At 40.8% G+C, this 12,565-nt stretch overlaps 1 protein-coding gene and 1 long non-coding RNA gene across 3 annotated transcripts in view; both read left to right on the forward strand.

Annotated features, from left to right (window-relative positions):
* Positions 1-12,565, forward strand: part of IQGAP1 (IQ motif containing GTPase activating protein 1) — a 116,568-nt gene that overhangs the window by 5,809 nt on the left and 98,194 nt on the right. The gene's annotated exons all lie outside the window — the stretch shown is intronic.
* LOC144330103 (uncharacterized) lies at positions 1,101-3,558 on the forward strand. The gene is made up of 2 exons (XR_013395978.1): positions 1,101-2,542; positions 2,721-3,558. It is a non-coding gene; the product is annotated as an uncharacterized LOC144330103 (long non-coding RNA).

Consider the following 12,565-nt stretch of genomic DNA (forward strand, 5'->3'; position numbering starts at 1 on the left):
AAAAAAAAAAAAGGCAGTGGAGCCATTGTGATGATCTTTGGGTTTTTTTTTTTTTTTTAAGGGAGGGCATAATAGTGGCATATTACCCTAGCACACCCTGCCCATTGGCCTGGCATCATGGAAAGGTGCCTGGTCTATTTTATGGAGGCAATCATAAAACTGGGTGTGGTGATTTTTGTTGTTGTTTAAGGCTTTGTTTTTAAAAAATCAATGTTGGAAGCACCTATTTAGATTGTATAACTAGAGAGGGCAAAGGAAAGAAGCCTGGGAATGTTATGGTGAGAGAAGAGGACTAGAATCCCTGTCAGCCACCTATGTGGCTGTTGCCACCCCTAAAACGTGTTGGGAGTGCACCAAGGACAAATGGCATGCTCTTTGTTATTAGCTAGCTATTAATCTCTTCCAGTTCTTTCTCCTGCCTTGGTGAGCCGGGCTGTATCTTGTGTGTTCCTAGGGCCCCTCTTTCCCCTCTAGCACTAGGCCCAGTTTGCCTTTTTGGTTTGGTTCCATCCTGTTTCCTTCATAACCTCCACCCCTCCCAAGTTGGAGGAGCCCCAAGATCTGGGATTTACGGTAACTCCAAGGCCAGGAATAAAGATCATAGAGATCGGAGAGAGAAAAGGTTCCCCTCCTCAGTTCTATTTATAATACCTCTACTCCTCCTACTAAAAGCTCCACCTTTTAGTACAGTGGCCCCATTGTGTATCCTGGGGCTCTCCATTTTCTCCTCTGCCTGTAACAGAGCTCTTTCTTGGGAAAAGAGAGGAGTGTGTAGAGAGTGAATATGACTGTGTAGAGGCAGTGAGTATAAGTAAGAGAGTATAAGTGTAGAGAGACGAGAGTTTTCTGTCGGTGTGGGTTTGTGTTTCCCTGAAAGGTTAAGTGGGAAAATTTAGGGGTAATTCCTATAAATGAGCACTGGGAGTGGTTGAGAAATAGAAAATGTAGAGATTTCTGTTTTTCTTCATTGTTTGGAGAGCAGCTTCAATATTGAAATTAAGCCGCTGTTGTAATGAAATATCACCTAATGATTCAAGGCTTTTTGCTAAGGGCTACACAATAGATCAAGGATTTTATGAGTCGTTTATACATCTTAAATTACTATTTATGCTTAAATCAAAGCTTATTTTTATCCTTTTGCCTGTTCTTATTGAGTTTTACATTTGTTTTGGCTAAGGAGCAGTTGTGTAGGAGTGATGAATACCATTTCATTCAGTTGAAGGAAATAACATTTAAATGTGTGAGGTATGTTCAGTGCTCAGGTCTTGGACAGGAGGAAGTAATAGATCAGAATAAGGTTCAGGTGAAAAGAATCAAGAAGAGAATATGTCAGGCAGGACAGAACAGGGAAGTCTGCACGTGAGAAGAAAGTATGATTAGTACTGGAAATGGAAGAAAATTCAGCTAGGTTAAAGGTCACAGGAAGAAAGTTAATTCCAGCATTCTGAGTTTCAGACAATTCCTGGTGTGCGCTTTCAAGTCTGTCATGGGCCACCTTTCTGCTGCTGAGTGCCCGTACCCCAACTCAAGGAGTAGGGCAACCCCTCTTGTAGAAGGGAAAGTAGGAATGCTGGCTGGTTGGAGATTGTCAGCAACTCCACGGTGGTAAGTTGAGCTTAGCACTAAATAGAAGCGTGTCACTTTTTGTAATTTAGAGGAATTGGAAAGGTGTCTTGGAAAGAAATTAGTTCTTGGGAACAAAGTCTTTTTTGTGCATATGTCTTTACTGTTGGCATAGAGCATTTTCTGGGATGGGCTCTTCAGATCTCTTCTCCCTGTAAGTGACATCAGAATTCCATGAACACTGGGATATGTCCAGGCTGGCACCCTGTGATCATGCAAATAGAAGTTAAGACATTTAAGAAGCAAGAAAACAAAATGGTTAGGCAAGGTGACTAGGAAGAATATCATGCCCAGCACTTCTAGAATTCTCAAAATGAGGAACTTCACTTAAATGTTGAGGGAAATCATTTTTAGGATGGTTACCCAAGCTCTCTTTGTACAGATGAGAAGTCTAGTTATCTCATGAGACCCAGTGTGACTAAGGGACCATAGCATGTAGCTGTGTAATGACATGGTGGCACTAGGAGCTGATCTATTCATTTATTTATAATTATAAATAAATTATTTCCCCTTCCAAGGGGAAGTATGGGGTGAGATTTATTCTTAACTCTTAAAATGGTGACATAGACCATTTTAAGAAGAAACCTCCATTTTTTTTTTTTTTGAGACGGAGTCTCGCTCTGCCGCCCAGGCTGGAGTGCAGTGGCCGGATCTCAGCTCACTGCAAGCTCCGCCTCCCGGGTTCACGCCATTCTCTTGCCTCAGCCTCCCGAGTAGTTGGGACTACAGGCGCCCGCCACCGCGCCAGGCTAGTTTTTTGTATTTTTTAGTAGAGACGGGGTTTCACCGTGTTAGCCAGGATGGTCTCGGTCTCCTGACCTCGTGATCCGCCCGTCTCGGCCTCCCAAAGTGCTGGGATTACAGGCTTGAGCCACCGCGCCCGACCGAAACCTCCATTCTTTTTTCTGATTTTAATTTAGTGCAACAGCCTTGGACAGGCTCCACCATAAGAAGTGGGTTGCATTTAAAAGTGTGTTTGTTAAAAGTGGTTGAAGCTGAGTGCTTTTCTACATCGTAACAATGTTGCAAATGGGGCATATTCATTTCTAATGTCGCTGCTGAAAGCTTTTTACCCTACCACGTAGCTGAAAATGTAGCAAAAAAATTTTTTTTTTTTTTTTTTTTTTCCCCCGGAGATGGAGTCTGGCTCTGTGGTCTAGGCTGGAGTACAGTGGTGCGATCTGGGCTCACGGCAACTTCCGCCTCCCAGGTTCAAATGATTCACCTTCCTCACCTCCTGAGTAGCTGGGATTACAGGTGCCTTTCGCCGCGCCTGGCTAATTTTTGTGTTTTTGGTAGAGAGGGAGTTTGTCCATGTTGGCCAGGCTGGTCTCGAACTCCTGACCTCAAGTGATCCACCCACCTCGGCCTCCCAAAGTGCTGGGATTGTAGGCGTGAGACACCGCACCCAGCTTAGCAAAATTTAAAATTAAGAAATGTAAAGAGTCAACTAGTTAGTACCCATTATTATTACTAAGAAAAGTCATGTGATTCTATATTCTCATAGTACAAATAATTAAGTAAAATAGAAATTCAAAAAGTCTGAATAAAATGTCTTTGAAAATCTTGAATGTTGAGATATCTTACCACAGTGAAAAGAATCAGACTTTCTGTTTTGGCAGGTGTGAGTTCTGATTCTGGTTTTGCAAGTTGCTTAACCTCATGGAGTGAGCCCAAATTTGTCCTTTGCAGAATGGGAACACTATGCATCTTACACAGTTACTGTGATGGTTAATTGCTTGGCACAGTGAAATACAGTAGGCACTCAATACACTTTTTTTTTTTTTTTCCGAGATGGAGCCTTGCTCTGTCTCCCAGGTTGGAGCGCAGTGGCCCGATCTCGGCTCACTGCAAGCTCCGCCTCCCGGGTTCACGCCATTTTCCTGCCTCAGCCTCACGAGTGGCTGAGAGCACAGGCGCCCCCCACGATGCCCACCTAATTTTTTTCCTTTTTTTTTTTTTTTTTTTTTTTTTGAGACAGAGTCTCGCTGCCTCCCAGGCTGGAGTGCAATGGTGGGATCTCATCTCACTGCAAGCTCCGCCTCCCAGGTTCACACCATTCTCCAGCCTCAGCCTCCCGAGTAGCTGGGACTACAGGCGCCCACCACCACACCCGTCTAATTTTTTGTTATTTTTTAGTAGAGACGGGATTTCACCGTGTTAGCCAGGATGGCCTTGATCTCCTGACCTTGTGATCCGCCCGCCTTGGCCTCCCAAAGTGCTGGGATTACAGGCCTGAGCCACCGCACCCGGCCTGCACTCAACAAACTTTTATCCAAGCACCTGGATAAAGGATATCCTGAATTTTTTCCTTTCTTTCTTTTTTTTTTGAGACGGAGTCTCACTCTTGTCACCCAGGCTGGAGTGCAGTGGCGCTACCTCGGCTCACTGTAACCTACACCTCCTGGGTTCAAGTGATTCTCCTGCCTCATCCTCCCAAGTAGCTATTACAGGTGCCTGCCACCACACCCAGCTAATTTTTTATATTTTTAGTAGAGACCGGGGGTTTCACCATGTTGGCCAGGCTGGTCTCAGTCTCCTGACCTTGTGATCCACCCACCTCAGCCTCCCAAAGTTCTGGGATTACAGGCATGAGCCACTGTGCCCGGCCTCTTGAATTTTCACATTAAATCTGCAAAAGGAAAAGCAGATTTAACGTGAAGATGACAGGAATTTTCTTGCCACTTTCAAGGTCCTAAGGTTGGTAACCCTAGTTTTTTCACTTCAGACCTTAGCTTTTGCCTGAAGGAAAACACCAGAAACAGAGGATACTTCTAGGGATTGGAATGGGGTTAGAGGGTGTGAGTCTTCCTTTTTACTTAATACTGTACTATATATTTAAAATGCTTTTTACAGTGATAATTTTATAATGAAGGAAAAGAAGGGATTAAGAGGAGAAACTGTGTATATAATTTTTAGATCTAATCACAAATTCAGATTTTTAAGTTACTACACAGATGTTCCTTGATTTATGAAGGGATTATATCCCAATAAACCCATTGAAAATTGTAAACATTGTAAGTCAGAATGCGTTTAATACACCTAACCTACTGAATATCATAGCCCAGCCCACCTTAATTGTGCTGAGAATACTGATGTTAGCTTACAGTTGGGCAAAATTATATAGCACAAAGCCTATATTACAATAAAGTATTGAGTATCTTGGCTGGGCGTGATGGCTCACACCTGTAATCTCAGCACTTTGGGAGGCTAAGGCAGACGGATCACTTGATTCCAGGAGTTCGAGACTAGCCTGGCCAACATGGTGAAACCCCATCTGTACTAAAAATACAAAAAACATTAGCTGGGTATGGTGGCATGTGCTTGTAATCCCAGCTACTCTGGAAGCTGAGGCACAAGAATCACTGGAACTGGGAGGTGGAGGTTGCAGTGAGCTGAGATCACGCCACTGTACTGCAGCCTGGGTGATAGAACCAGACATTGTCTCAAAAAAAAAAAAAGGTGAATATAGGAAATTTTCCTTGAAAGAACAAAGATACTCCTACCTCAGCTTCTCGGGTACCTGGGACTATAGACCCACTCCATCTCACCTAACTAATTAAAAAAATATATTTTTTTGTAGAGATGGTGATTCTCTGTGTTGCCAGGCTGGTCTCCATCTCCTGGGGCTCAAGCTGTCTTTCTGCTAAAGTGCTGGGATACAGGCGTGAGCAGCCACACCCGGCCTGTATTGTCTTGATTTACTCTTTTCAGTGGCCATCTAATGTTCATAATTTATTTAGGTTTATTCCTGTTTAAAGTTCTATTGCTTTGATTGCTGGAGAGGTTAAACATTTTCTTATATATTTGTTTATCAGTATTATTTTCTTATGCAAATTTTCTATTTTTGTTATGTGCTTGGCTTCTAGGATCATGATGTTAACTTTTGTGAGCTCTTTTATAACATGGACATTGACTTTCTCTCGTATTTGCTACAAACATTTTCCCTTGATGTTTCATTGTATTTGTTTTCTTCATTGTAGTTTTAAATTTTTTTGAGTCTAAATGTCAGTCTTTTGATTTGTGATTTATTCTATCAACTCGAAGTCTAGCTAGTTTAATTTCTCTAAAACGTTGCAAAATTTTCAGTTTAATAATCTGTTGGCTTCATTTTTATATATTTGTAGAGATGGGGTCTTGTTATGTTGATTGTAAGGGGAACTTATCTCGAACTTCTGGCCTTAAGTGATCCTCCTGCCTCAGCCACCCAAAGTGGTGGAATTACAGGCCTCTAATATAGTTTAAAAACCAGCTGTTTATTATTAGCAATTGATGTCTATTTTGTCAAATATTATATATATATTTCTAGTTCTGGACTTTTACATTCTATTATGGTGAACCATATTTCATTTTTCTGAGAAAAATATATGTGACTTTGTTTACTTATACCTTATTATTGAGAAACAACATCTGAAGCTAGCTTAATTTTAACTCTATGACAAGTAACTTGACTTTTTTTTTCTTTTCCTTTTTTTGTGACTTGAAATTTGTAGAATTGTTGTTCCTTGAGGTACAAACATTTCCCCAGTTAACGTGTTAGGGTTGATACTGGCTTAGCAATTTTGCCTGTAATGTGGAGACTCTTCTTGGTTTATAATGTCTCTTGTTTGTTTATTTTAGCTCTAGGAAATTGTCCGTTATGCCTGTATTGATTAATTCTGATCATTAGTTAGATCTATGTAGTCTATGACTCTTCTTCATTTTGTTTATGTTAAATAAGCATTCTAGGTATGTGTCTCACATACATCTTTTGTTGCACTGACTTGATTTTCTACAGTCTTGATATTTTTTCCTTGGTTCTGTTAACCGCAGTTGCTTTGTCCTATTGTAGTTTTTATTTTTAATTAAGTCCTTTTCTGTCTCCATTCTTGTTAATAACTTAAATGATCTCTTTTTAGTTCATGAAGAATAGTGTGGCACAAAAGATCCTTTCAAGGTGAAAAAAAAGAAGCGGGTAGCCAAGAGAGTTGGGTTACATAGTTTACCACTTTCCCTTATAATCAATAGGTGTTGAAATAGATGTGACTATGAAAAACCAGTGTTAATTGGGCAGCTGAGTGAATGGATTGTCCACCAGTCAAGGCTGGGGAAAAAATCTGGCTGGGCTAAGTGTGGCCCATTAGTTTGACCTCATTTGGCATGTATTTCTTCTAGTCTTAAGGTCAGAGCAACTGTTTTTATATATTTTAATATCCCTAATGACAAAACAGTAAAAATACATTTGAGGACCCAAGTTGGCATGTTCTGGGAATTTCATTTTCCAGCTTAGTGTGGTGACCTGCCTCTGATTGCTGTACAATTCCTTCTGCTTCACAGTGTCACATCTGGGAATACCAGTTGGTAGTGGAACCTGTTTTGAACAATTTTTTTTTTTTTTTTTTTTTTTTTTTTTTTTTTGAGACCGAGTCTTGCTCTGTAGCCCCGGCTGGAGTGCAGTGGCCGGATCTCAGCTCACTGCAAGCTCCGCCTCCCGGGTTTACGCCATTCTCCTGCCTCAGCCTCCGGAGTAGCTGGGACTACAGGCGCCCGCCACCTCGCCTGGCTAGTTTTTTGTATTTTTAGTAGAGATGGGGTTTCACGGTGTTAGCCAGGATGGTCTCGATCTCCTGACCTCGTGATCCGCCCGTCTCGGCCTCCCAAAGTGCTGGGATTACAGGCTTGAGCCACCGCGCCCGGCCTGTTTTGAACATTTTTAAGCCTTGTGGTATCTGATGGACACTTGGTTGTTTCTAGCTGGTGCTAAATAAACCCCTTTACAAGTATTTGTGTAAGAAAGTGCTGGTAGGCAAAGTGAGAACATCCGGAAGTGATTCATATTACTGTGGTTGTTTGCTTAATTCAGGACTTGGTTGCCTAGAGACCGTATCTTTGAGCTAGCTGAGTGAAGCGCCAGTGGAACGTGGAGGGCCTGTGGCCTACCGGATCAAATCAGGGCTCTGCTCCTTCATTTTTTTTCTAGAAGTCTCTTAGTAATCTGATTGATCTCTGTGGTTTGACAGTGTGTGAATTAAAAAAATCTTAAACATATAAATGTTTAAGAAAGATCTGGTTAATGGTTTATTTTGAAGAGTAAGAGTTTACTTGCTTAAGTTTGAATGTTGGGTTAAAATTTTTTTTTAAATAGTTGTATGTTGGGAAGTATTAGTTATTTCAATACGGCATTTTATTCTAGAAACCTCCGTACTTTACCTTTTTTTTTTTTTTTTTTTGAGACTGAGTCTGGCTCTGTCGCCCAGGCTGGAGTGCGGTGGCTGGATCTCAGCTCACTGCAAGCTCCGCCTCCCGGGTTTACGCCATTCTCCTGCCTCAGCCTCCCGAGTAGCTGGGACCACAGGCGCCCGCCACTTCGCCCGGCTAGTTTTTTGTATTTTTTAGTAGAGATGGGGTTTCACCGTGTTAGCCAGGATGGTCTCGATCTCCTGACCTCGTGATCCGCCCGTCTCGGCCTCCCAAAGTGCTGGGATTACAGGCTTGAGCCACCGCGCCCGGCCAGTACTTTACCTTTAAGGCAGCTAAAGGAAAGCCAAAATAATCCCACAAAACAAAAAACCAAAAACCTGCAATTTGCGAGACAATCATAATCTAAAATATTTTCTGTCTGTCCCAAAGTCAGCGTATTCCCCTTGCCTCTCCCCCTCTTCCTCATTGTCATGATCAGTACCGTTTATTGCATACTTTCTACGTGCAAGGCACTGTGCTAAGCACATTACATGCTTTATCTAATTAGCTATTCTTGAAGCCCTGTGAGGTGCTTATTATCTACATTTAACAGATAAGAAAGCAAAGCTCAGAGAGGTTAACTCATTCATCTAGTAAGTGGTTGATCCAGATTTTAGGTTTGGCAAGGACTCTGAAGTCCTTTCTCTTAACTGCCATATTAGTCTGCTGCTGCTGTACTTCTGCTTCTAAAAATAATGACAACAGTAGTAACTACTGTTAATTAAGCGGAATGATGATGGAGTTTACATATAACATTATTGTGAGATAGGCGTTATTTTTATTTTAAAGAGGGAAAAAAATAGAGTTGATAACACTTTTCCCAAGGTCATATATTGGAATTCAAGCCCAGGTTTGTGACACCAAAGCTGGTGCTCTTAACTTCTGCAGGCGCTGAAGTAGCAACATTGAAGTCCAACCTCTTTAATTGGTGCCCAGAGACATTAAGTAACTTGTGTAGTTTTCAAGTCAGTAAGGGAACTCTATCAGTTTCCTGCCACTTATTTTGGAGTCTCTTCCACCAGCCACCTGAGGGAAAGTCTGCAGTTGTCTTACGTATTTTTGTGTCTAACTAGCTTGTTGGACCCTTCCTAATTGCTTCTCTTCTTCATAACTTGGTATCTGCTTTGGATTTAGCTTAGAAAGGTGTTCCTTCCTGCCACTTTCTTGTTTGTTAAAGAGTTACTTCATACAGACAGGAGTGGCAAATTGGATTGGAAATTGCCTTGGATCATTTGGTAAGAACTGTATTTTGGGGTTGTGGGAGGAGGAAAGTCCTGTCTAAAAGCCTCTATTACTTCTTTACTCAGAATACCTTCCTGTTGACTCATTGGAAATCATAACAGAAAGCAGAAGGAACATTGGAGAGGCAGCTGCCAGCCCAGGGCTTGGCTTCTGTTGGGGCAGCTGTTTGGGGGTTGAGACACACTGGGCTCTAAGAGCTGTGAGGTTTCTGTAGCAGAAGGAAATTGTATTACTCTGATAGGTATTTATTCATCAAGTTAAGAAGTGTCAGACTGTTGCTTGGGATCATTGATAAACAACATAAGAAATTAAAAATATTTTCTCGAATAGAATTAACTAGTGATCCTAAAAACAGAATGAACTGAGGAATACAACAGGGAATGGGGCAAAATTAGAAAAGGAAAAGTTGAAAAGAAGAGGAAAAAAAACTTAGGATCATTAAAAATAGGAAAATGATAACATTTAAATAGAAAAAGTCTCACAGATATGCAGTGTGCCTTAATCAGCAGGTCATTTTACTATAAATAACATATCTCAGATGACCTTTAAAACAGCTAAAAGTAAACAAAGTTTGTCTTTTACTTAAATGACTATCATAACAAAATGTTTTTTGGAGCTGGGCACTGTGGCTCACACCAGTAATCCCAACACTTATGGAGGCCGAGGAGGGAGGGTAGCATCAGGCCAGGAGTTCATGACCAGCCTAGGCAACATATTCAGACCCTGTGTCTACAAAATATAAGAAATTTAAAAAAGTCAAGTGTGGTGGCACACACCTGTAGTTCCAACTACTCCGGAGGCTGAAGTGGGAGGATCACTTGAGCCTAACTAAGAGTTCCAGGCTGCAGCAAGCTATGATCACACCGCTGCACAAAAATGTGTTTCTTCCCTGAAGACATACTATGTCATTAGTTTGGGCAATGCCTTTTCATAATTGATAGTTTGAAAAGGTAGTGTTTGACAATGGCTTGACTTTTGGGTTTTCCTTAATTTGAGAATCCCCATAGAAATGTTTTTTTAGATAGATTTGGTCTTAATTTAAAAGTTGTAAATTTAAAACATTTTGTTCTTAGAAACAGGTAATACACAGACATGATACATAATTCAGAGACTATGCAAGTATATAACACTGAAAAAAGTCTATATTCTTAGTCTTCTTTCTCTAGCTATTCAGTTATTTTCCGCACATGGAACTGCTATCATGATTGTGTCTCTTTCCAGAGATATTCTGTGCATATAAATACACATCACTTTGATTTATTTAGAAGTGGTAGCACACTGTACATTTTGCTTTGCATCTTTTTGTTGTTGTTTTTTGAGATGGAGTCTTGCTGTGTTGCCCAGGCTGGAGTGCAGTGGTATAATCTTGGCTCACTACAACCTCCACCTTCCAGGTTCAAGCAATTCTCCCACCTCAGCTTCCCAAGTAGCTGGGACTACAGTCATCTGCCATCACGCCTGGCTAATTTTTGTATTTTTAGTAGAGAGAGATTTCACCATGTTGGCCAGGCTGGTCTTGAACTCCTGACCTCAGGTTATCTGCCCACCTTGGCCTCCCTAAGTGTTGGGATTACAGGCATGAGCCACTGTTTTGCTTTGCATCTTAAGATTCATTTCACATGAGTGAATGTGGAATGAAGTGCCTCTTTTTTTCCCTCACAGTTCCTTAGTTATCAGTTTTGGAGTTAACCTGTTAATGGACATTTTCTCTCCAGCTTTTGCTGTTATAAAAAGTGCTGTGGTTAGTCACTTTGTAGGTATGCCATTGTGCATGTATGAGTATTCTTGCCGGACAAATTTCTAAAAGTGTAATTTCTGGGTCAAAGGGAATATGCATATTTAGTTCTCATAAATATTGTCAATTTGCTCTCCTAAGAGGTTGTACCAGTTTACACATCTGCCTGTCAATAATGTACATATAAGAAGGCTATTTCCCCTTTAATTTTACCAATCCAGAGTATTACAGATTTTTTACATTTGCCAGGTTCATAGGTGAAAATGGTATTTCATTGTAGCTACATTTTTAGATTATCTAATTATGAGTGAAGATGAGCATCTTTTTTTTTTTTTTTTTTTTTTTTTTTTTGAGACGGAGTCTGGCTCTGTCGCCCAGGCTGGAGTGCAGTGGCCGGATCTCAGCTCACTGCAAGCTCCACCTCCCGGGTTTACGACATTCTCCTGCCTCAGCCTCCCGAGTAGCTGGGACTACAGGCGCCCGCCACGTCACCCGGCTAGTTTTTTGTATTTTTTTTAGTAGAGACGGGGTTTCAATGTGTTAGCCAGGATGGTCTCGATCTCCTGACCTCGTGATTCGCCCATCTCGGCCTCCCAAAGTGCTGGGATTACAGGCTTGAGCCACCGCGCCCGGCCGAAGATGAGCATCTTTACATGTGTTTAAAAGCCATTTGTATGTTCTTTTCTGTGAACTGTTTCGGCAGAATCCTTTGCTCATTTTTCTATTGGATTATTGTTCTTTTTCTTATTGGTAAGAGCTCTTTATATATTGAGGAAATTGGCTCATTGTACACTATGGATGTTATAAATATTTATTCCGCTTTGTCCTTTAATTTTTTTTTTTTTTTTTTGAGAAAGTCTCATTCTGTTGCCCAGGCTGGAGTGCAGTGGTGTGATATCGGCCAGATTCAAGCGATTCTTGTGCCTCATCCTCCCGAGGAACTGGGATTATAGGCTCTTACCACCACACTGGGCTAATTTTTGTATTTTTTAGTAGAGACAGGGTTTTGCCATGTTGACCAGGCTGGTCTTGAACTCCTTATCTCGGGTGATCCGCCTGGCTTGACCTCCCAAAGTGCTGAGATTACAGGCATGAGCCACCTCACCCGGCCATTGTCCTTTAAATTTTGACTTTGTATTTCAAATAAAGTTTTAAAATGTTATTGAACTTACTAATATTTTACTTTTAGCTTTTGAATTTTTTGCATGATTTTTAAAGAGTCCTTATCTATCCTGAGATTATATAAAAATATTCTCCCATGTTTTCCTCTAGTATGTTTAGGATGTAAAGTGTTTTAATATTTAACTCTTTTATCCATTTGGAATTTATTTTGGTGTGAAGAGTGAGATAGAGATCCTGCTTTTTTGAGTTTTGGATTGTATCTTACATTTCGAATCTTAGCAGTGTCTTAGGAAATGTGCTCTGGAGGGTGTCTTGTGCTCTAGTTTATGAACTGATATCTTAATTTTTTTCAGAACAAGGCAACTTCAACTGTTGAGCTTTTTGAAACATATGGCTTAACTATCCTTTTAGGGAATTTGGTTAGGATTTTCCAGAGTGCTTTCAAGCAAGTTATATTGTAATGCTAAACAGATTAATTGTGTGTAGTAAAGTTGACATTGAGAAAACAGGTTTTGGATTAACAGCTTTGACATAAAGACTGTGAAGAGATGACTAGACTTGCCAAACTAACAATTTATTCTTTGTGTTAAAGAAGAGTGCAAATTTGGAGTTTGAAAAACTGTG

Source organism: Macaca mulatta, chromosome 7 (genome assembly GCF_049350105.2).
Source record: "Macaca mulatta isolate MMU2019108-1 chromosome 7, T2T-MMU8v2.0, whole genome shotgun sequence".
Taxonomy (NCBI): Eukaryota; Metazoa; Chordata; class Mammalia; order Primates; family Cercopithecidae; genus Macaca; species Macaca mulatta.